Source organism: Meleagris gallopavo, chromosome 2, assembly GCF_905368555.1.
Source record: "Meleagris gallopavo chromosome 2, MGAL_WU_HG_1.1, whole genome shotgun sequence".
NCBI classification, from domain to species: Eukaryota; Metazoa; Chordata; class Aves; order Galliformes; family Phasianidae; genus Meleagris; species Meleagris gallopavo.
The window spans coordinates 20,372,984-20,396,846 of NC_139405.1; the positions used below are offsets into that span (position 1 = coordinate 20,372,984).

A 23,863-nucleotide genomic window follows, 5' to 3' on the forward strand; every position below is an offset into this window, starting at 1 on the left:
CATGCTGTAAAAGAGGAGATATGTAGACCACTTGTTTGGAACTGCTTTAGGAGAAGCAATCCCCGCTGCTGAGAGGTGTGAAGTATACATAGTCAAATCATTCTACAAAATGACAACTTAATTTCAGCAAGAGAAAAATTATTTAATTTTTTGCATGTATATTAATAGTGGTTTCTCCTTATACGTATATGTCAGTTGAAATAACAGGAAAGGTAAAATGAGAGCTAGGGCAGGTAGTTGTTTAATTGAGATAGCCCCCGGAAGAATAACAGAGAGGTTACAGCTTTAGAAAATTAAAGCATCAGTCTTGAGAACCGAGAAGGAAGTTCCTGTAGTTTACATTTGTAATTGAGAGAGCTTTTCAGACACCCTCTCTTCTGCAAATAGCTTCCAGCTTTAAGGAGAACTTGGAATTTAAAAAATGTCCTCTCTCAGTTGCCTGGAACTGTGTAAAGTTCCTGGTGTTTGAAGTGCAGATGAAAACAAGTGAAACAAATGATTGTATCTGTAGTTAGATTACTGCAAGACTTCCAGTCTTTAGATTCCCAGCCATTTTAACCAAACAATTCACTTAAAAACACGCAGTGAGCTTTGCAGAAACATATAGCTGTGAAACACTAGATCAGACTGCTGCTGCTGCTATTTCTGCCAAGAGACTGGTCATTTTCAGTCTAATCTTAGACTAATTAACACAAATCCAGTGAACTATTTTATCACTGCATCAGAATCAACATTTAAAAGTTGCAATACCTTCACCTTGGTACTATTCATCACCTTACCACTCATATCATGGTTTGGAGGCTGGACTGCTGCTGTGTACTCTTGTTCTTAAGTGACTTTTACTCTTGTTTTACTAACATCACAGAAATAGCAAACTCTAACGAATGCAGAACTCAAATCGTAGTGCGTTTCTCATAAAGCATTAAGATAAAAAAAAAAAAATTAAGTAAAGCAAAGATTGTCATGTATAATTGAAATTTTTGTCATTTTCAACTGATGAATCCTAAAACAAGAGTGAAGATTGAAAAATAAAAGAAAGAAAACAACTCAAAGATGTTTTTTCAGTTGTTTATTACATTCTTAAAGCTCAAAAGAAAATACACAGAAGATGTTCTTGGCATAGAAGAAGCCAAGTGCTTTGTTCCAAAACAGATTTCAGTTGGGTTTATTTTTTTTGTTTTTGGTTTTTTTCACAGGTCAGTCTTGCATGTCTCTAGCACAGTTCAGTTAAGCTGGAAACGTCTTCTCAGCATAGATGCCAGTCAAAATTTCCAGTGGCTAAAATTTCTAATTCTTATGTTTTACCATCTGAAATTATAGTTCTCAAAAGTTAGCTTTAGAGCATATGAGAGCAGGAATCTCTAATATTAAAAAAAACTCTTTCCTTATTATAATGCTTCATCGTTCCAGTCAGCTTCTCTTTGCAGAGTTGAACTTTCATAGATATTAAGAACTGTAATTCTGCAAGGAGATCAAGGTCTGTATATACCTTGTGCTGAAGTGCTGAGTTGTCACTTGCTCCATATCCTTGTAGGAGATGATACGGTTTCATGCCTCTGCAAAATCTGATCAGGGTTGCTTAGAGGCCTTCTCCAGTGCCCTTTTAAATATTCACTTTTTTTTTTTTTTTTAAAGTAGAGCTGCTTTTTGAATACAGTTTATTTGGCCTCACTCCAATCAGCAGCTAGTCCTGCATGTCTGAAGCATTGTTTGGAGCACTTGTACAAGCTCTGATTTGCTGTGACATGTAGCAGTAATCACTAAAGTGTTTGGATGAAAATGGAGTCAGTGTCCTTCAAACGCAACTGGAGTACTGTGCTTTTGAGTGATTACTTCTTCCTTCACAGTCAAAAATAGTTTTTCTCCATGTATTGCAGTTATCTCTAGGTATAGGCAATGAGACACAGTATTCATTCATTAGTATTCATACCGTCTCCAATACATACACACGACTTACTGACGAGTATGCAGCAGTACGATATAGCTTTGTTCCTTGAAACTCACTTGATTTCACCATTTGCAAAGAAAAATCAAATGACCGAATAACAGAAAACATAGTGTACAGAAATGCCTATTTAATCATGTAATCAAATAACTTCTACCGATAGACAGATGATCAAAAACTGATACTCAGTTCTGATATTCAGTCTAGGAATAACCTGAATATCCTTGTTATACCATCACTTGGAGGTTTCTGATGACTGATAATAGCCATGCTAGTCATTCCTGAAGTACTTTCTGACTAACAACTGATATTGAAATAAGATGTACACAGCTTTTTTTGACTTATAAACTAAAAAGAAAGTTAGTAACGTTAGCTGCACTAATTCTTATTTCTATACCAAGGTAAACATGGTCTACAACCACAAAATTCAGACCCAGGTTTAATACTGAATCAACAATAGCATTTCTAAGGCACTTTCACTCAGATGAAGACAAGGAGTCAAACCCTCAGTTAGTTTAATATAGTGTAACTCAACTGAATTGATTACATTTCATCTATGCTAGGTTTTGAAAGCTCACTGTTGGGCAAGATAATTGCAGGAAACAGACAGAAAACACTATAAATGACTAGGGGAAAAAAAAAAAGGATGTGATGGCTTGCAGACCTGCTAACATTATGTATACCAGTACCGTATTTCTATGAGGAATTCAACACCTTGATATCACCAGTTTCATCCATATCCCTTTTTTGTAAGAATATTTGAAATACTAGTGTTTCAATGGATTGAACCTTCATTTGTTAATACAGCTGTTGTTGATTCATCTGCACCAAAGAGTTTGCATTCCAGTGTTAAATGCGAGTATAGTTTTGTTTTCAAATTAGGTCTGGCTTCATTTGTTTGGTTTGTAAATACTTGTCTTTTTTATGATGAGGAGGCATGCCTAAAAAAAATGCATCATTCCAAGTACAGTTAAGATAATAATATCAGAATCATAGGATGGCTTGGGTTGGAAGGAACCTTAAAGATCATCTAGTTCTAAACCCTCAAGCGTCTAAGTATCTTACCTAATATTTAAAATAGTAGCTGTATCCAGCTGCTGATTCAGGTTTGCACAGTTGAATTCTGATTTGCAAAGTGTAAGAATCTTTGGTATGCCTTACAAGTGGTTACTTAAGGCATAAGTTACTCTAGTTTTTCAGTCCCAACTCAGACCAATGGCCCATCGAATTACTTTGCTCACCTACAGTGTATTTGCTATTTCCTTACCTGGTTTGTGTACCTCTAGGCATCAGTCATACTACTGTTAAAACGGATAATATTTTATTGCTAAGACAACATTGCATTGCATCTTAACGCCACCTCTCGGCTGAAGCCTGCAGTACCCAACATTTAAGCAGAGTCTCTGATATCCTTTGTTTTCTGAAAGGAAGCAAAGATGGTTGAACAGCAATACATTCATCCCTTTCCTTGAAAGCAGAGAGGTCACTGCGGAATGTGTTGGGATTTCTTCATTCACCTTTTTTTAAGTCATATCTTGCTTCTCTGTTGGAAAATTATACATATGGGACCATACACCATTTCTGCACAGAAAACCCACAATTTAAAATCAAATTTTTAAAGCAAGAAAAGTGAAAGTTGCTGCTTTTTAAGAATGCGTGCAGAATGGGTATCAATTATCAGAGATCTGCAGTAGGTTATCACTCTTACTGGGGTATAATACATATAATGCAGTTGAAAACAAAGATAGTTCAAAGACGACACTGAGATGCAGTTGTTTAAGGAAGATACATACCATCCAAGAAGTAAAAGATAACTCTTTCCTTTAAAGATTCAGAAAAATGGATTACAAAGGATCTACAGTGAAGAGAAGCAAGAGAATAAGACCAGGATCACATCACATAATGAGAATTTTGCTTGTTTTCTAAAACTTCATGCTCCATATCACATTAGCCTTTCCTCAGTGCTGACTTTCACATAAGCATTTTAAACTTAGTAGTTTTGATTGATCTTAATATTTTAAAGGAAGGTGATCTTCTCACAGAAGTGCACAAGGCACAGAAACTCATTTATTGGAGAAGGTCAAGAGGACATTATCTGTGTTCCTTATAGTAGTTGCTTATCATTTATCTTGTACAGCCAATCAGGAATGTACTGTTATGTGTGGTTTCTGTTAATTTAAAAGCCCACATGAGTATAAGGTTCCTGCACATAGAAGCCATAACACGAGGAAGTGAGGATTCAGCGTCATTTGTATCTTTTATATACCAGTATTCTGCTAAGGAAAGACAACTCACTTTTGTCATTTAACATTTATCTTCACAAAAGGATAGGTTAGCTCCAGAAATATCTGTCTTGACAAAAGCAATTTTGTCCCTGAAAAACTCAAAATTTAGAAGTCACAGTGGATAGATAAGAATTTATGTCTTCTGAAGTGTTTGCAGAACAATAGCACAGTGGAGGTACAGTCACTGCTAATGATGTTAATGTGCAATCATTTGTACAGTATAAAATGATTTTATGTCCACAAATATAGGCTTCTGTTTATCATTTGCATATTAAAAGACTAAATAAATGAAGGCTGTTTTGCCAGTCTGCTAGAATAACATGAGGAGAAAACTAATTTTCTGCTTAGTTGAAGATTGCACATTTTTTCCTTTTCATGTAGAATTCCCCCCCACAACCATTTCTACTTTTGTTATTACTAGGTGCTGTTTACAGTGTGCTTTTAAAACCTTGAAATTTATCAGCATGCACAGTAGTTTTGACAGCCACACATTCTGATGAGATATAATATCTTACCTGTTCTCAATCCATACAGCCATGTAGATATAGACTTGTTTTCCAAATATGCAATCTGTGTTGCATAGCAAGCACTTAGTTCTCCAGTCAGCTGCAAGAAGAAAACCCAGGTCACATGGTGCAGATCTACATAAACCTGTTAAAATAAAGCCAAAGCCTCAAATATCTGCAGAGATTAATCCCAAAAAGACAGAACAAAATACCATGTATAGTGCTTTGTTTCATTTTAGAATTAAATACATTGCAGATAAAACACTCTAAATAAAATGTAAACATTTTAATTAAAACACTTTTTGACAGTATGAAAGTTTTCCATTTTTCAAGCTGTCTGTACTGTTGTTCTTTAGGTTAAATACTGCATAAATGAACTGGAAACATGCAAAGTGTAGGGCTTCCTCCTGAATGCCTTCATGTGTTATTTAGATTTTCAATTCTAGGGTTTAAAAGAGTATGTGTTTAAACTTAGTGGTTCATTGAACATTTTGCTCCTTTGAGTCTGATGAAGTTACTAATGTCACAGTTGGTAAGAGCACCATTGGTTAACTTCACATGAGAAGTTCTTCTCATGACTTTTACATATGGTATATAAGGCATTAGAAATGCTACCTTCCTTACATTAGTGAGAGTAGCATGACTCATGAAACTACTGTGAAAGCAATAATTCCATGATCACCCCAAAACTGAATATGTCTGATTAGGAGAATGTTCACATCTCTTATTCTTGGTAGAAGTCATGTATACTAGAAAGAGCATCTAGTAGATGAGTATGGAAAATCTTAAGTTATGCTGCAGAAACCATCAGAAGCCAGGTTTCAAGCAGAGTCTTTGTAATAAAAAAAGAAAAATTTCTATTTCAAAGTAAATGTGAAAATTCTGGAAAAAATTAAATAAATCCATTATAATCCATTTTTATACCAGTGAAAGAAAAAAGAAAAAAAAACTTATTTATACACTGAGTTTGAGAGTCAAACTTATCTGTTGAATCCAGAAAGTCTTCCAAATTCTTCAGTTATTAGGGATTAAGAGCTACAGCTGAATTACATTTCTTGGAAGCCCGAAAGCATGAGACAGTGTTTCCATAGCCTGTAGGTTCCAGAATTCTCTCCCAAACAATATTTCTATGATATTGTGATGTTTGAGTCAGATCTCCTGTGGCTGATCAGCTCAGTAGAGAAGCAGAAACCTTGGCTGATACGCACATGAAACTATCCCAGATGAACTGGTAGGAAACTGGGAAAAACTTAACACTTGTGAAAGATTGATCAAAACCAGCCCTAACTGAGGGAACCCAGAAATGTAACCCACACTTTATGCAAGAAGATGAGCCACCCAAATAATTAGTTGGCAAGTCCTGCAATTCTGAAAAACCCTAACTGAAGTTCATCTCTGTGGCTCCATCGCAGCCCATCCCACTGAGAGTGCACTCTATCCCTTCATCCAGGCCACTGATGAAAATGTTGAACCAGACTGATTCCAGTACCTTTCTTACTCATAAGGAAAAAGTCCAGCAGCAAATCTCTTCTCATAGTCTCCACCACCACCTGTATCAGAAAGTTATCTTTCACATACTACAGGAACTTCATGGACTGCGTGTGTCTACCAGTGCTGGTTTCCCAGCAAATACCAGGGTAGTTGAAGTTCTCTCCCTCTATTCCTCCATGAGAACCAATGCCTGTAATCACTTTCAGCTGTCTGTGGAAGGTCTTATCAACTTCTTCCTCCTGATCACAGGCACCTATGGATGCCGACAGTAAACACCCGCAATGGTGTCACCCATTTTAGTCTGCCCCTTAATTCTCACCCACAAGCTCTCCATTCATTTATCACTTCCCCCTAGGCAGAGATTGATACATTCTAGCTGTTCTCTCAGATAAAGAGCAACTCCACTCTCTCACCTTGATGCTCTGTCTTTCCTAAAAAGAGCACAGCCATCCATGTCAGTCATGTAAGCTGTCCCATGTCTCCATGATCACAATGAGATCATGTTTCTGTGACCACACATCTCTTACTCTTCCTGTTTATTTCCCGTGCTGCAACCTTTGGTATACAGGCACATCAGAGAAGAAAAGGGAGCAGGGGATGTAGGCTTCTCTTGAGGGATGCAAGAAGTTTCTGATAGCTGTACCCATAATTGTGGAGGTCGAACTTCTGACTTATCTCATGGGAGGCAGCTAAGGAACATCTGTCACTGTTGTGGTTGGCCTGGCATATTTCCCAGGTGGTTGCAATAGCATGAGCATTGCCATTTTGGACCCCACCCCAAAGTCATTTAGTTTAAAGTCAGCCTCATGAGGTTGGCCAGCCTGCTGCCAAAAATTGCCTTGCCTGTGCTAGACAGGTGGATCCCATCCATCTCTAACAGGTTATAAACTTCATAGAAAGTCCCATTATCATAATAACTAAAACCCTCATGCCAGCACCAGCCACGTACCCAGAGCATGATATGCATCATATGTCTATTTCTGTATTCCCTCTTTCATCCAAAATTGAAGAGAAGATAGCTTGGGCACTAGAGTTCCCAGGGCCTTATAGCCTTCTTTGATTCTGCCCATGTTCCAGCTTCCAGTGTTATTCATGCCTACATGAAAGAGCAATAGTAGATAACAATCGATGCTCATGATAAACTGTGGCAATGTCCCACATTTTGGCTCCTGGAAGGCAGCAAATTTCTCAGAATTCCCTGTCAGGCAGGCAGAAAGAAGCCTCAGTACCTTTTAACAGGGAGTCACATGTTTTAAGAAAAAGGAATGGTATTTTTCTTTAAAAAAAAAAAAAACACAAAAAACCCCCGAACCTCTATCTGTCAACAGAGTACTTAAGTGCTTTATGATACACAATGGTCTTTTTATAACTTGTGTTCTTCTTCATGTAATTTTCTGCATGAGACAGATATTAGTCAAAATAGTAATTTCTGTTTGGGTTTTTAGCCAGAATGAAATTTCTTTGTGACTTTCAAGAACACAACATCTGAGAATAAGAACAAGTTGTTTCTCCAAACAGCTCAAAGGCGTGAAAAATTGCAGCATTTTATCTCAGGAAGATTGGAGTTTGTGTGAATAATCTATACAGTCAATTATATAAATACATAATTTCATCCTCACAGATGTAGAAATGCCAGTTGTTGCTAATCTTGGGCAATTGAATGGATCATTTAGCAATCAGTGAAAATTAATGTGTTTATATATGCAAACATCAACTTTCTATCATTGCGAGTTTAAGGAGTGCTAGAGAGATGGTTTTAATAATACATTTTTCAATCTGTAGAAAAGAAATATGCATATCAGCAATCCAGGGGAGCCACAATGAAGGAAATATCAAATGTATGACTACAGCTTTCCCTACAGTGATTTACTGGGCAGCGTGGTTCACAAATTTTTCTTCTCCCTCTTCCAATCCTACGCAGCTGGCAGCCCTGTCTGGGATCTGAGTTCCTTTGTGGCAGACACTGTATGGCCCAAAGATCATCTTCCAGGGATTTCTGCCCAAAAAGATGCACCAGCTAGAACAGAGTAAATGTGTGCTTATCACCTCTTCTACAGTGAGGAAACTAAGACACCAGAGATTAATTATCATACCTGTGGTCACACTGGAGCCTGTTTCAGAGCTTGAAATTAAGGAATAGTTTTCTAAGTTCTACTGCAGTCACTTCATCACAAGAGCATCCTTCCCAGTGATTTCAGAGCCAATGCTGTTGAAAGCAGCATTTGTAAAAGGGGAGGACAAAACTAGTGGGAGCTACTGGAGGATGCAGGGAGCAGGAGTTTGTCATAAACACTGTGCACTGACTCTATTTTAACTTTGCGTTCCTATTCCACTACCAAAGGGGAAAGCAGTATGCTTCAGCAAGCAATACTTAAACAGGGATAAAGCATCTTGTTTCTCTTGTACTCCAGCTTCCCTTCCTCCCTGAATACTGTTGTACAATATCAATGTTAAAAAAAACCTGCCCATACCTCTCCAGAGGTTCATGTATCCCTGTCAGTGACTTGCAAATAGCTGTGAGTCTTCAGCTTCTGTTTTTCCAGCTTACCAACAATGTTTTTCAATCACAAAATATAGAGTCACTTGCATTAATGAGAGCTGTATGAAATTTTGTTTGCCAAAGTTCTTGATAACTTCTCAGCATCAAGCAGAATTAGCAATTCAGCATCCCTTCACTTGCTGCCTTTTGGCTTCAGGTAAGAGACAAAAGTCTATCTTGGCTAAAGATGCTTTAACAGTTTTTAGTAACTTAGAATCTTAAAAAATCAAGAGAAATGCTGCTAGATTTATCCTTTTGTTGGGCCACGTTTTCACAGGTGTAAATTACCACTGTCAGTTTTTACTGACTCACGAGGGAGGGAGGGAGGGAGTTCTGGCCTTTTGTAACAGAAGTGTGCTGAGACATACTTAGATGAGAAACGAGCTGAGATGCTCCGAATATAAGAGTTGGATCTTTGTTGCTTATGAAGGAAATGGTGAATAGTTAGTGGTTAAGAACGGGTTGTACTTACAGAGCTGGGAATTTCACTTGTTGATTATGTCTTATTTATACTGGCTAAAAGATTAAGAAAGAAATGGATTGCTTTCCCATTACAAGTAAAATAAATGCCAAATCTTGTCACTGTCTGCTCAAACAAGTGAAGAGAGGGAGTTCTTTCTTTATTTTGATGCAGTCTACAAACTAATGGTGTCAAATGCTGTCAGCTCCACTGATGTCCATGAATTTGTTCATAAAGCAGAACCAGTCACACACAGTGGATGTGGATTACAGCCAAAAGTTCCAAGTTTGCTAATACTCAGATTGGATGGTATCTACAGAGAGATGATTCCTTCTTGCCTTCCTCATGGAGAAATTTCTGCTAATGTCAGTGTGAGCACTTATTTTAGCAAAATGAGCAGAATTTGGCATGCGTTGAAAATGACATGGCAAAAAGCAAGGGGCAGTGTCACTTAGCAGAGTTTTGTGAGTATATCTGGCATTTTAGAGGCTTTTCTTCCTCTAGAAAATAATTTTTTATTCTCTCAGTTGATACCATTACAGAGTTTAACTATTGGTGAAAACAAATAATGCTGAACTAGAGCTTGGGGCTTAAAAACCACCCACACACTGTAGATTAATGTGCCAACATAGGCGTTTCACAGTGATAGCTAGTAAGGCAAAGAGCATCTGAAATCAAATCTAAGCATTTGAGCCTTCTCTGTCGCTGGTTTCTGTTGAAGGAATGGTATTGTTTGCTCTGAACTGCCAAAATAAGCAATCCCCACACCAGACAAAGTGTTATTAGTGCAGTCTGCAGCATTTGGCCCATGGATCTGAATATTGTAACTGTTCTTGTGTCTCTTTGTATTGCACTGCTCTAAAATCAGAGATTACATAAATTAACAATGGCAGCCAAGACTGAGAAAAATAAAATTTCAGAAAAGTGATCCACGGTGGATAAAGAATAAACTGTTGCAGTTATCCAGTCTGATTTTTTCCCTAGGACTTCCTTCCTCACACTGCTGTCTGCCGAGTTAGTGGGGAGGAAGAGCTAGAAATATGTCCAACCTCATTTATTTACATGCCACCTTTCATTAAACAGTTACAAAGGATAATTTACCTCACTAGGAAGGACATACGCCTTTCTTTCAGGATGAATTTGTTCAACCTTGATAATTATATGTGCAGTTTAAGTCATAAAGTTTTGGAGCAAGATTCATAACTTCAGCAGCAGTCATTTGTCCGTCAAAAGAGACTGCAGTACAGGTTCACTGTACTTATGCTCCAGATTACCACACTTCATAGACAGTGATATTACACTAGTTTTGGCTACTGTCACCATGAAAAAACACAGGAACCTGTTTATCTAGCAAAAGATAGGAGTGTTTTTCAGCAACACTGATTGCCTGGTTAGACTTTATGTAAAAGCCTGCATTTTTTGGATTGAGATGTTCAGTTATCATGTTGAAAAGCATACTGCTTGCCTACATATACTTTATTGAATGCTGCAGATCACTTTTTTACAGTAAATGACTCCTGTTCTCTTTGTCCTTGAATAACTTCCTTTCCCAGGGAACTCACAAGTTCACCAGCTGTAACTGTTCAACCTTCATGAGGAAAGAGTTTATGTTTTTGCAGATAAATGAAAGAAATAATCTAATAACACAACATCAAAAGTGATCCTTGTGTTATAAATACCTGGCTTGGGAGGAGCTCTCGCTTCAATGGCATTTTCAGATCTGCCAGTTAGTCATTTTGTAGTTTTGTTGTCCTGTAATTCTTCCAAATATCTTGCAGAACAAAGCCAAGGAGCTTGCGGGAGTCTTTTAAACAAACATATTTTTATCACTCAACCATAATTAAAATCACTTGCCAAGCTGGCATGATGATCTTTCGGTGAACATTTTTGACTTCAACTGAGCGTTGTAACAGCCCATTCAGTTCTTATGCTTCGGACTGTTGTCAGTCTGACAGTCCTGGAGTTCATTTACCACTTTTTCTGTTCTTTTTCCCCAGAGTCCTTTGAAACTTTCTTGTTGTTTCAAAACTCATCAGAGGTTAAACATCAGCCAATTTTTTTTTAAAACACTTGGTAGGAAGTAAACCAGAACTCCCAGTGAGAGTCAAAAATGAAGGCACGAGCCAAGGTGTTGATTCTGTTTCTAACTATAATCACTGAGTTTTGTAACATCTGGTAAACAATTTAGTGGAAGACTATTCTGGCTATGTATCCCATCCTCATACTTGGACCACAGTGTTCTTTTTCAGACCTGAAAATAACCTTCTCTTTATGAAGGTAGCTGTGGAATCAGTCTAAGGTGTTTGCTGCCTTGTCATAGTATTTGGGACAAATATAAGTGGAACTGAAACACACAAGGTTTTTCTTAAAAAAAAAAAAAAAAGAAAAAAGAATGTTTTGATTTGTTGTGTTCTGATTGACCAGTTACAGCATTTCTACTGAGTAAGTTTGTGCCTGCTCAGCACGAATGTGGGCCTTTTACACAGCAGCAAAAGAGAGACGAGATTTTTTTATTGGTTGAAAAAAAGCAAAGAATACCAGAAAAACAGTGTGGGGGTTATATTTTTAAAAGGTCCAGCTTTCAACCAAATCCCTTTTGTTTACGGTACTTTCTTTTGCGTTGACCAGTACCAGGTACCAGTAAAAGCACCAATAAAACTGCACAATAGCATTGATAAATAACATTTGCCACAGTAGGAAGCATGATAAATTAGCAAATAAATGAGCTTAACAGGAAGGTTGGTGAATACATTTGCCTAAATAACTGCTGCACTGGCCATGCCATGTGATTGCATTGCCTGGGAAGCAGCAAATAGGTAGCCAAGAGATACTGGCTCTTGTTGGAATAAAAAAAAAACAGTTGCATCCTGTAATTAGATTCAGGAAAAACACTGAATCACAACATATTTTGAGAACTGAAACCCTACAGCAACATCCCCAGTTATGTGTCCAGTTCTAGTTTCACCTATAAAATACAGTCAATTCTGAAACAGGTCAGCAGGGATATGAGAGTGGAAGGCATGGGATACCTAATTTTTGTTCTTATAAAAAGAAAAAAAAAAAAAAGCTTATCATTTGGGATAGAAACAACAGTGTTATCTGAAAAACTGAGAATGTCTTCCACTCCTAGTCCTTTTGTTCATGTGTCTGGAAAGCATGCCTGGTTCGCATAGAGCAAGGTCATTTTAGGAAGACACGTGCAGAAGAGGAGAGGCTTGAAAAGAAAGTACAACTGGTGCTGGAAGTGGTCATGATGCAGCAGCCCTGCAAACCCAAGAAGGGGCACAGGGAAAACATGAATAGGAGAAACCAATAGTGAGGAAAGAGAAACTGGAGAGAGTGGAGCTAGAGGGGGAGAAGGCACATAATTCCTTTAGCAGACAAGTTTCTGAATACACTAGGCTGTAGTGTAGGACCCCTTAGTCTGACTCATGTGGGTGAGACTCATACAAAACCTGAAAGTCTGGGGGGAAATGAAACCTGGTGTCTCTTAGGGAAAGGAAGGGAAAATTGCTTCATGACATTCTGGCCAAGGAGTTTTTGCTGACTACTCAAAACATATAACTATAATGCAGTGGAATAGGACTTGTTTAAATAGGCTTAATGCCATGTGGCATATTTATAACCCATATTTGTAGTAAAAATATCAGTGAAATACTAGACGATGTCTGTTTAAAACCCGTGGTTCTCCGACCTGGAACATTTTATTTTCTTGCCCTTGGCATGGCTTGGTGAAGGCTCAGCCTTGCCTGGGATAGAAGCTGTTGTTTTGCCTCACCTGCACGCAAGCAGACAGCACATGCAGAGGAGCAGGGAGGCACCAATACAATTTTTCCCAAGACCTCACAACAATTTGTTGACAGCGTTACGAAAAAAGCCGGGTATCCTAACTGGCAGTACCACTGTGTAGACACTACATCAAGCTCCTTGTCTGTTATTTTTAACAGGACTGCACAATGCAAAGTCTTTAATCAAAATTTTGGGGGGTGGGGGGGGAAGTTTGGTTGGACTCTGAACAAACCTAGATAAAGAGGAAAGGTACTAATCTCTGCACGAGTGTGACTGAGCAAGTACATTCTGTTATTTGTTCCAGTGAGTACTATAATCCTGCTTCTCAGTCATCCAAATAGGATTTTGCATTATCAACATGTTTTTTCTTAATAGGATGATGCTATGAATTCATGTCCATGCAAGAGCGGAAAGCCAGATTATATGCCTCAGGAGATTATATATTTCATTTTAGCTATTCGTGAAATATCTGGGTTTTTTCCAACTTTACAAGTTGTTGTGCCTCACACAAGAGCTGTCACAAACTTCTGAAGAGCCAATAATTTAGAGCAACACCTAATTGCTTTTAAAAAAAGACTCAATTATTCATTTTCTGAATGAAATATTACTTTCATTAAAACTTACTAAAACCCTGTAACTCTTCTGCTAATTCAGAAATGTGCAATACTAAACTCCTGGCAATACATCTCCCCCTCTAAAGAAAACCTGCAACCATATACTGCTTTGCTGGGTTACAAGGATTATTATGTCTCAGTACTAGTGAGACGGAGGAGCTGCTCACTCACACACACGAAAAAATACTGCTTACATTAAGCCTAACACCATTTACAGTGAGACAGGTTTCGTCCCAGGGCATTAAAAGAAATACCTCAAGGGGAGAGTGGAAATGCAAGTGCTGAGCTCTGTGTCCTGGTGACAGCAACGGAACCCAAGGGAATGGCAAGGGGGTTAGGGAAAGGTTCTGTACCAGAAGGCAGTGGGCATGGCCCAGAGATGCCAGAGTTCAGGGAGTGCTTAGACAACACTCTCAGACAGAGTTGGAGTGTTTTGTGCTGCTGTGTGGAGCCAGGAGTTGGACTCCATTCCATGATCCTTTCCTCTTCCAATTTGGAATGTTCCGTGATTCTATGACTCTATAGTAATGCTTATTCTAAGTGTTCTTGCAAGAATTCTTGTAAGAATCAAAGATCCAAAGGTCTGGGTCTGTTCTGAGCTTTTTTTGTTTGACTAACACAGAAATCACACTATCTTAACAGTACAGTCTGCACAGACCACAGTGGCAGCCTTTAGTCAGTCAGGCTTGAATCTCAGAGACTTAATTGCATCATCTTTTCTTCTACTTTGACTTGCACCAGCTCTTCTCTAGGATAGGAGAAAAAGAGTGGGCAGGAGATTGGAACAAAATATCGTGCTCTGTTATGCCTCCACAATTTGTTTCTTACCATGTCAGTGACATAATGAAGCCCTGGGTTGCATTTATTTCAAATACGGATGTGTGCTACTGAAGCCTCAAGAACTAACCATAAGGAGTGGTTGTCTGCTTTGTATACTACCTGGCATCAAGAGGACGAGAGAGAACAGTCTTTAATGGGAAAAAGAAGAGCAAAGAGTAATAATATGTGACTTGAACATTGATTTAACTTGAAAGAATTGTGTTTACATTTGTATTTGTACAGGCAATGATCAGCAGAAAAGAGACAAACTGATGCAAGCCTTTGAGAAATACAAGAAAGATTTCATTCATGGTCTTCATGCCACATCAGTCAACTTCAGAAATGTTTCTCTAGGCCAGCGGAAGGTATGTGATATTCTGACAGCATGTGACTACTTGTCACACAGGTAATATCAAGTCACCTGACAGAGACCAACTTCTTCATAGTCAGCTGCAGTCCATAGTGCTGGGAAGTGCCTGTAACACTGCAGGCTTGTGCACTGTGGCTTTTTACAGTCTGGCCAAGCAGAAATAAAATTTGATTCTCAGTTTTGGCTGGGAAGATACCAAAAAATATGTAGTTTCACTGTCTTAAAACTAATGAATGTATGTGTCTTTATGATCCACTGAGTTTTCACTTAAGCTGCAATGACTTAATCGTGTTTTTTGCTAGACTCAGCAGCTATAGTCTCATCTATTTGTACGCATACATGGTCTACATTGTAGATCTACAATGACATGCATATGTCATGCACAAGTACATGACTAGAATGTGTCCCTGTACACATAACATTCACAAAGCCACACGTCATCTCTTTGTTCCTTTGACAAATAGGATTCAATTTCATGTTGAAGCAGAATTTTTAATGAAGTACTACATGGGTGCCTGGAAAAAAAAATTGAGTGAATTTACTGAAATAATTTGGTGGCATACATGACAACATTCTTGTTAGGAAAATTGCTGTACACAATATTAAATAAATAAGTAAATCCCTATGATTTTTACCAAATTCCCTCTGAACAACATACAATAATATCATATTGTTCGACTGTATCCTCTGAATTTTAGAATGGTATTCATTGGCAAAAGCAAGATACTGAAGTAATCAATCCTAATTCTCTATATTCTCATAGGTATCAGAGACTGTACAACCTTGTGGTAGCGTGTATAGGCCACTTCTTTACCAAATTCTACCTATGGACCTCAGTGCAATAGGCAAAGTTATCCAAAACACTTTGTTCTGCCATAGTACTGAGTCTCTCTGGGAGTGAAAGTCCCTCAGGAGACTATATTTAAATTGCAAAACTTTCCATTTGTTGAGAATTATAGTGTGTTTACCACTAGATTACCAGTGATGCTGTTTATAAAGTAGATCATCCAAATTCAAACAACTATATTATTTTGATTTGTAAAACCTTGGTTCCACTGAGATAAATAAGAAAATGGTAGACCTTAATTTCACTGATGGTATTTATGAGGATAACAGTGGTTCTGCTGGAATTCAGACTCTCAAGATGGAGCTCATACCCGAATAGTCCTTCAAGGAGATTGAGTAGAAGATGTCATCCCACTGCTCCTAAAGAGGATTGCTGTGAGAATGATAATGTCCAAGGAAGGAAAGATCTCTTCTCCCTCTGTGAGGCCTGGCAAGGAAAGAGGAATTTCTGTAATTTCCTAAGAATACCTGTCATAAGAACCTCAACTTAGCACAGAGAAGGAAAGAAAAGGAAACTGGAAAAGGGACATGTTAGTAACTAGCTGTAGCGCAATTACAGTGTTGCTTTACTTCTAACTGCAACTCAATTAGACCACTTAAAGCAGTTTGAAGACTGGTTCTTAAACTTCCTTCTTGGTGAATCTGTTTATAGGAGGCACTGACATCACCAGATTGCTTTTGTGATTTTTGGGGGGGCATTTTATGCTTTAACGTGCAGGTGAGGTGTTTGCTGTAGGAAAATGGTCACCTACATTTGACATCTGCTCAGAACAGCTATTCCAGGACAGAGAGAGAGCAGCCTCCCTCTGTATCTTTTCAGAGGCTCAGTTCAACTCAGTTGCCAGCCTCTTCTGCAAGGAAGACTGCTCAGCATAGTTTGTGTCAGAATCCTGTTCCTGCCTCTGATAAAGACAGGTCACCTGCTTTGCAGCTCCAACAGTCTCATTTGCATTTAAACAGTCACAACAGGAAGAAGGCATTTCAACAAAACATACTCTGGGGACCTCCTTGACAAACACTCAGTTTGCTTCACAGAAAAAAACCCCCACAAATCTTAAGAACATCACAGCAATCTTTTCTCTTGAAGCATAGGTACTATAATCCTCCTCCCCCAAAAAAGAGCTCGTCTCCTGACAGACTATCACTTAAATCAGCAGCTATCAGTAATGAAAAGGAAAAAGAGTCACACAGGTACTTTGTTTATGCATCAGTTCTAAAAGCTAATTGGACTTTCAAACATGATCCCTTTAGCTGAAATAATTGGTTTTCATTGTGCTTTTGATTTTCCAGTTTTTTAGAAGACACAAATGTGAGACCATGCTCAGATAACTTCTCTCCGTGGACAGTTGAGGTTGGTACACCCAGTTTGGTAGAAAGAAAATGAATGGAACCCACTATTCATATACAGAACTTGTCTGCTTGTGTAGAAAAAGGATGAATTACATAATCTTTGGGAAGTATACATTAAGAGCAGTCATTAAGATCACCACTGAGGTATCTGACGTGTGGCAATATAGGGTTAAAAGACGTCTGCAAACAAAATAGGAAAAGCTTAAGTAACTCTCTGAGAAACGTAAATCAGGCATTATGCAACGTAAAAAACAGTATCTCAATTTCTGCAGTCATTTCACCTTTTGCTTGATTTACAGCCTTTTCACTTCATTGATCTAATACTTTAGGGCCCAGAAACACTCAGGCAAAGGGCTAAACACAGCCTACAGTCAGACTGCAGTATGCCATACAGGCCTGATGTGTGCTAGCTCTCTGCTAGCTTGTTCCATACCATACTCCAACCACCAGACTTTCACATTAAAACATTAGAAAAGAAGGTCCTAAATTCAATCACATTCCTATTTGATAAGCAAGGATAATTTCGGTATCAATCTCTTTTTGTAAGTCTTCTCTCTGATTTTTTATAGATATTTAGCACATCCTTTTAAAGGAAAAGGCACCTTATTTAAATGAGTTCTCTAAATATTTCCCATTTTGCCAAAACTTCGGTTTTCCTACATAGTGTTTGCATAGTTTTTTCTCCATTTCTGCTAATGTGAACCTAACTAGTAGAAATATTCTTTCTTTATTCACGAGTGATTGACACTCTAGACATTAATTTCACATGAGCAGACCTGTCACTTTTGTATAGTGATGCAGTGATTTTTATGTATTATAGAATTGAATCATTTCCCCCAGTGCTCTGAATAGAAATATAAAATGTTAATATAATTGAAAATCTACTTTTTTCCTTTACCTGTTTGTGGCAGAACTGTGAATTATGGATTCCCAATTCTAAAATGCCATTTTTTCCAGGACCACAAGAGAAGTAAGTTAAATATTTTTTGTTCCTTTTAACTGTTTCTAAGTTTAGAACAAAATGTTAAAAGTAGAAATCTGATGGAAAATTGAAAATAAGGCACAAGAGTGACCAACACCTACATGTGGTGAGTGGAAGTTACTTTTATGAATACAAAATTCAGCCTCCTTCTTCTTCCTTGGGAAGAAAATTGGAAAAGCTGAGTCATGCCACTCAGTCCCCTCTTTCTGTAGGCAAAATACATAATAAATAAACTAATAACTAAGTAATTTTTTGTGATATCTATATGTCCACTGGGACACTTTTTCATGAATTGATTTTCATGAAAGATATAGATACTTTTGGTTAATGAAATCAATGTAGTAAATTAAATTAATGAATTAATATAATTAGGAAGCTGATCAAAGAGCTCTGAAAAGCACTCTTAAAAGAGCATGAACCCAGACAGTAAAAAAATGGATCCTAGTAAAGAGGTTCATCAATTTTGAATATGTTGGCCCAATTCCTTATTTAATTTAGTTACTATAAAACTGCTGCTGCTGTGGGTTGTATTGTAAACTTTGTGTTTTCTGTATTTTAATGAAAGATGCTGACAGCTTATGTATTTGTACAGAGAAGAAGAGTGTCTTCTTTTTCTTCAAGACTTTACAAATAACATTTTGAGTAGAAGTTGTTACCATGCAGAGTAAGTGCTTTGCATTTCTTATTTTTCATTTTAGCTAGAAAATACTGACCAGTTATTCAGTTGATGACCGGTGTTTTTAATGAGATTAAAATGAAATTTGAAGCCAATTTAGCTTGGTGCATATTCTTGTCACTGCGTTTTATAGGACTCCTCCTTTAAACTGAGCAAAAGACTATTTAAAGTGAACAGAAAATACTTGTAATCATCCTTGTATTTCCCAGTAACTTCTAGTATAAACATGGAAATATTATATTTTCTGATGCTGTTCTCAGTCTCATTCCTGTACATAGTAGGGCGACAAGTGTTATTGTTACAACACTTTGATTCCAGTTTCAAGTCAATCATGACCTAACAAATCATGGAGTTACAGTGATTCTTCTTTAGTGAACAGTGTCACAGCAAAAAATGTTGTGTTTAGAATTCTTTCTCCCTTATAGAAGAGCAAAATGAATTAATGCAATAACTGCTTCCTTTAGGATGTGTGCTCTATCAAGTAATGATGCATGCATAAAGACTACAGCCAAATGTACTCAGTAGTGCTGGTGTCCAATGCAGCATCCTTTTCTGGTTTCATGATCTGTATGTGCTTCCATGCCACCTATCACATTTCTAGCAGAAAACTGTCTTCTAACCACGGGTCTATTTGAAGGTCTGCTCAAAGCTACAACACTGTGTCCCCTTTTTCTATGCCATTGCCTGGCCAGCATTTTAAATTGGAGGCCCTTTCGTTGAGAATTTACCCCAACTTTTGTCTTGGTTAAGTGCTGTGCTTTGATGCTGGAGAGGTGCTAACCTCCTGGTGTGAATCAAACTCATTCTGTTAGCACACCAAGATTTTCTACTGATAATCTCTAGGGCTCTTTTTAAATTGTTTTTAGCAACCATTCATATGGATGCTTTATTTGTTTTCTGAGCAAGCAGTTAAAGGTAAGAGCTTCCTTTTTTTCCTTCAAAGAGTAGCAGTACTACCTTTATTGCCTGGATTAGAAATGCAGGTTTCCATTTGAATTTTTTGATTACACTGTGAGGAACAGTAGAAGCTTTGGACATCACAGTGTCAACAAACATTGAAGAGGTTGCTCAGCTTCCCGCCTGCCCATGCACAGTGTTAAAAAGATGATAACATTAAAATAAAATAAAGACTTAAACTGCTGTGTGTCAGCCCCCAAATGAACAGGAAGATTGGTATCCTTCAGAAAACAAGTGTTTTCTCAGTAGTAAAAACCAAACGAAATAACACAGACTTGTACCTAAATGCTGTGACAGCAGCAAGGGGTTGTATGCATGCTCCATGCTATGCACAGCTCAGTGTTGCAAGGCTGAAGGCTGTTTGTGCTTGGGCTTGTAGGGTGAAAGGACCAACCTCTTGAGTTCAGGTAGAGGTTTTTAGATGCTGTGTTCTCTTCCCTCGAAAATAAAGGTTACTAAAAATATATGAATGATCATCTGTTATTTTCTTGGGTTATCTCTAGTAGCAGAACTTAATTTCTCTTTGAGAATAAAAGCGAGCAATCAGTAGCGGTCTTTCATTTTTATTCCAGAGCTGAATTTCTAAATAGATCTTTGTGACAGACTAGAAAAAAAACAACTGTTGGCCTTAGCAAACCTGCTGCAGGTTGAATACGATAGGCATATACTTTAAAATCTCCATTTATTTAGGCAAGTTTCTCTACAGATAAAATGATTAACACTCCTGCAATTCAAATAAGTAGTATACAACCAAAACAGCCCTTCTAACACCTCTGGTTCATTGCAAATATATACGTACATATATATTGACTGTTTGAAAACCCATACTCTGAGTTGGGTTCAACTAAATTACAACTGCAGACCTAATCTCCCAGTCAGTTAGATTTAGTTTTTACAGGTGTTCACACATCCCAGTGAGCACACCTTTTGCTTGCAGCTGGTCAGACCATCAAGAAAAACATTCTGAATGTTTTTTGAAAGCATTGCTCTTGCCCTAGTCCACCTAGTTAACAAAACTATAACCATGAAAGTTAAACTCCTGGTGTTTCCCTTAGAAGTTATTTAAAGGAGGCCTAAGAAGAAGGAGACCGTGCAAATGGTCTAAAGTGTATTGGCTAAAGATAATTCAGAAATTACTTTCTAGTAATGCAGTATCCTGGACAAAGCACTACAAGTATAATTGAATCTAGAAAACTGCTTACAGTAGCCTCCCCAGTCTCACCCAGTTAAAGTGATGGGACAGTGCTTCACAGTAGCCACAGAGAGATGCAGACCCCAACAAAATACAGAAGGGAAGTACTACATTGCCGTGGAGAGCACCAATAGTTTTCATTAAATGCGGAAGAAGAAATTGAAGCTATAGACATGAAAGACTGTTCCTGTCAGAGCCCTTGCCAAGCTGCATGCATTTGGAACAACCTTACAGAGTTTTAAGACTTTATTTTTTTAAATCCGTTTACAGCTATGATACAGAAGAGGGAAGAGGGTGGAGCAACACTGAAAAGTTGGGATATATTCTAAATGATCTGAAAGACAGTCTGAGTGGTATTTTTCATTTGAAAGTATACGACATTTGAACAGGTTGGGTTTCTTTTCATTCTCGTTTTATTTTCATTTTTCTTTTTTTTTTTGGACTGATGATATTTTTTATTATTTTTAGGGGCGTTAGAAGATGTATTTCAAATGCATATTAAAAATAAGAGGCATAAACTTGATGAGGTAAGCAAAAAATATCTATTAATAAACACACTGTCATCTCCCACTGAAGTGCTGTATATCAATGCTGAGCATCACTTTATGGGAAATTGACTGCTACACAATTTAAATACAAGGCAAGGAGACAGTAATAACTAATTCTACAAAATCAGCAGGAAGGGTGCTTTCCATGGAGGACTGGTAAACAGGTTTTTCTGTAAGACTTTGTGCATTATTCTAACAAGGTTTCTAAAAGGTAGATAATATACTTAGTGTGCAGAATGGTTGTAATTATATAAAACCTGTTTATGAAGAATGTTTCTTGCAGCACTATTTTTTTTTTGCTGCAACTGCAACTTTCTGTAAAGGACAGCAAGAGAGACTTATAGTGAATAAAACCAGTAAGAAAACATTTTTTAGTAGTTTCCTTTTAGGATTTTGGTCTCCAGAGCAGAATAAAACTCCAGAGTTCAACATTAAGGCTCCCCACGTGTTCCTGCTAAGAATTAAACACCTCAAAGTGCTTATCTGAAAATCTCACACGCTGAGAATGAAGTGATCTGTGGACAGATGACACAAAATGGCAGGCACGCATTCACAGACCTCTCTGCAGCAAATCTGGCATATTATTTAAGATGAACAAAATAACCTCTACCTGTTTTAACCTAGAACTTACAGCTCTCAACCGAGAACGTACTTATAACTGCTCTTTGAAAAGCCTGAAAATACACTGTGTTCCTTTTAAAGTCATTCACAAAGAGGATGATATTACTGGGGTCTTTGCTATCATACCAGAGTGGTTGAAGCGTTCCCCATGAAGTAAGAGTGACAGATTTCAATGCCTGCCCCAGACTGGGGAGGCCCCAGTCCAACACTACACCTTGTGAACAAAAGTGTTTTGCTCTCTAGGTTTTGAATTTGTTTCTCAGCACAAGTAATAAGAAGGATAAAATGAAGTAGCAGCACTCATTTAAAAAGCACTCATCCCACGTTTCTCACCATGCAGGGAATGAGACGGCTAATTCCAGCCTTGAGAGGGATTTTGTGCTCGAGTCCTCCATAGGATTCTAAAATCACAGAATGGTTTTGGCTGGAAAGGACCCTAAAGACCATCCAGTTCCAATCCTCTGATGTGGGCAGAGCTACCTCCCACCAGATCAGATTGCCCAGGGCTCTATTCAACCTGACCTTGAATAACTCCAGGGCATCCATTACTCTTTTGGGCAACCTGTTCCAGTGACTCGTTGCCCTGGTTCTGATTTTAAGAAGGCATTTCAACTGTTCTTATAACGAAGAAGAGCTCATAGTCGGGAGTATGGACTTCGCCTTCTAAAACTCATGCTGACACAGCAGATTGAGGTGGGAGCATTTTAAGAAACTGTTAATTGTGCAGCATTTAAATGGACTACCTTTGCTTATTTGTTTTTGTAAATTTGCAGAGCTGACTTTTAGCGTTGCATTTTCTCCAATAGTAGGCATGTGGGAGTTACACATATGTTTTGCACACTGAATAAATAATAATCAAAGGCATTATAAAATAGAATATGGAAGGTTATTTTGTCTTTCACAGTGATGTGATTAGGAAATAAGCAGTGTTTTGGTATCTGTTTAGATGCTGATGTGGCTGACAGTCGGTAAATCTGAACAGAAATTTAGGTAATTTTAAGTGAGCTTTGTGGAAAAAAAAAAAAAATCAATAATAGCACCTCCATTTGAGAAGATTCATAATTTCCATCTGACAAAAGGATGCTGAGCTTATTTTTAAGGTCAACACCTGCAAGACTGATTGCCTTACAGGTAGAGCTGAGAATAGTTTAATAGGAGATTGAAGGAACTCATTCCTTCCAGAAGGATGAGTTTGCACACAGCAGTGGATTTTAACTACATCCTATCACAAAGTGTGATAACTTGTGCATTCTCCTGCAAAAAACAAGATTTTGAAAAAATATCAGAGAGGAAGAATAAACCTAAGTGGCAGAGAACAGAATTAAAGGACTTTTTAAAACCACATAGTAGCCATGTTTAGTCAGACAGTGATGAAAGTAATAAGACCCAAACTTTCTCTACATGGTAGGAGAATGTAGAGTGAGTAGGAAGAAGAAAGGTTCTTTGGGATGATTAAATGAGAAGTGTAAGCATAACCTACACCCAGAGAAGCTTGCAGGCAGTGGGATTTATTAGAAGGGACACAGTTCCCACAGGAGAAATAATGAAAGCTGTTTTGAGCCTTTTAAAAGAAGATTGGCCAGTGGATGGAAGGGAGTTCCAGACTGGACCTTTTATCCTACAAAAATATTTTTATATCTTGTATAAAAATGTATCAGCAGACAAGTGTGGCTTAGGATACTAATGTGATAATTACTGGCTTAGTCATCAAAGTGAACAAGCAATTCACCAACAGCCACTTTCAAGCACTGTGCACTGTCACCATTTAAATACAGGTTTTTGTAACATACCATAATTGGATGTTGCACGTGAGTAAGTTTCAAATGTAAACTAATAAAAATAAAAATGACTGCTGTGAGATGAGCACAGGAAT

The 23,863-nt window shown here is 37.8% G+C and overlaps 1 long non-coding RNA gene and 1 pseudogene across 2 annotated transcripts; one reads left to right on the top strand and one right to left on the bottom strand.

Moving 5' to 3' along the window:
* LOC146544891 (spermatogenesis-associated protein 7 homolog) overlaps positions 1–17,102 on the top strand; it is a 35,152-nt pseudogene extending 18,050 nt beyond the window's left edge.
* Positions 3,739–12,786, bottom strand: LOC146544892 (uncharacterized). 2 transcript variants are annotated; one of them, XR_014881950.1, is made up of 3 exons: positions 10,906–12,786; positions 4,746–4,836; positions 3,739–3,800 (listed from the first exon to the last, which is right to left on the bottom strand). It is a non-coding gene; the product is annotated as an uncharacterized LOC146544892 (long non-coding RNA). The 2 variants fall into 2 exon arrangements; XR_014881949.1 differs by having other exon boundaries at positions 3,739–4,836.
* Positions 17,103–23,863: the final 6,761 nt, after the last annotated feature.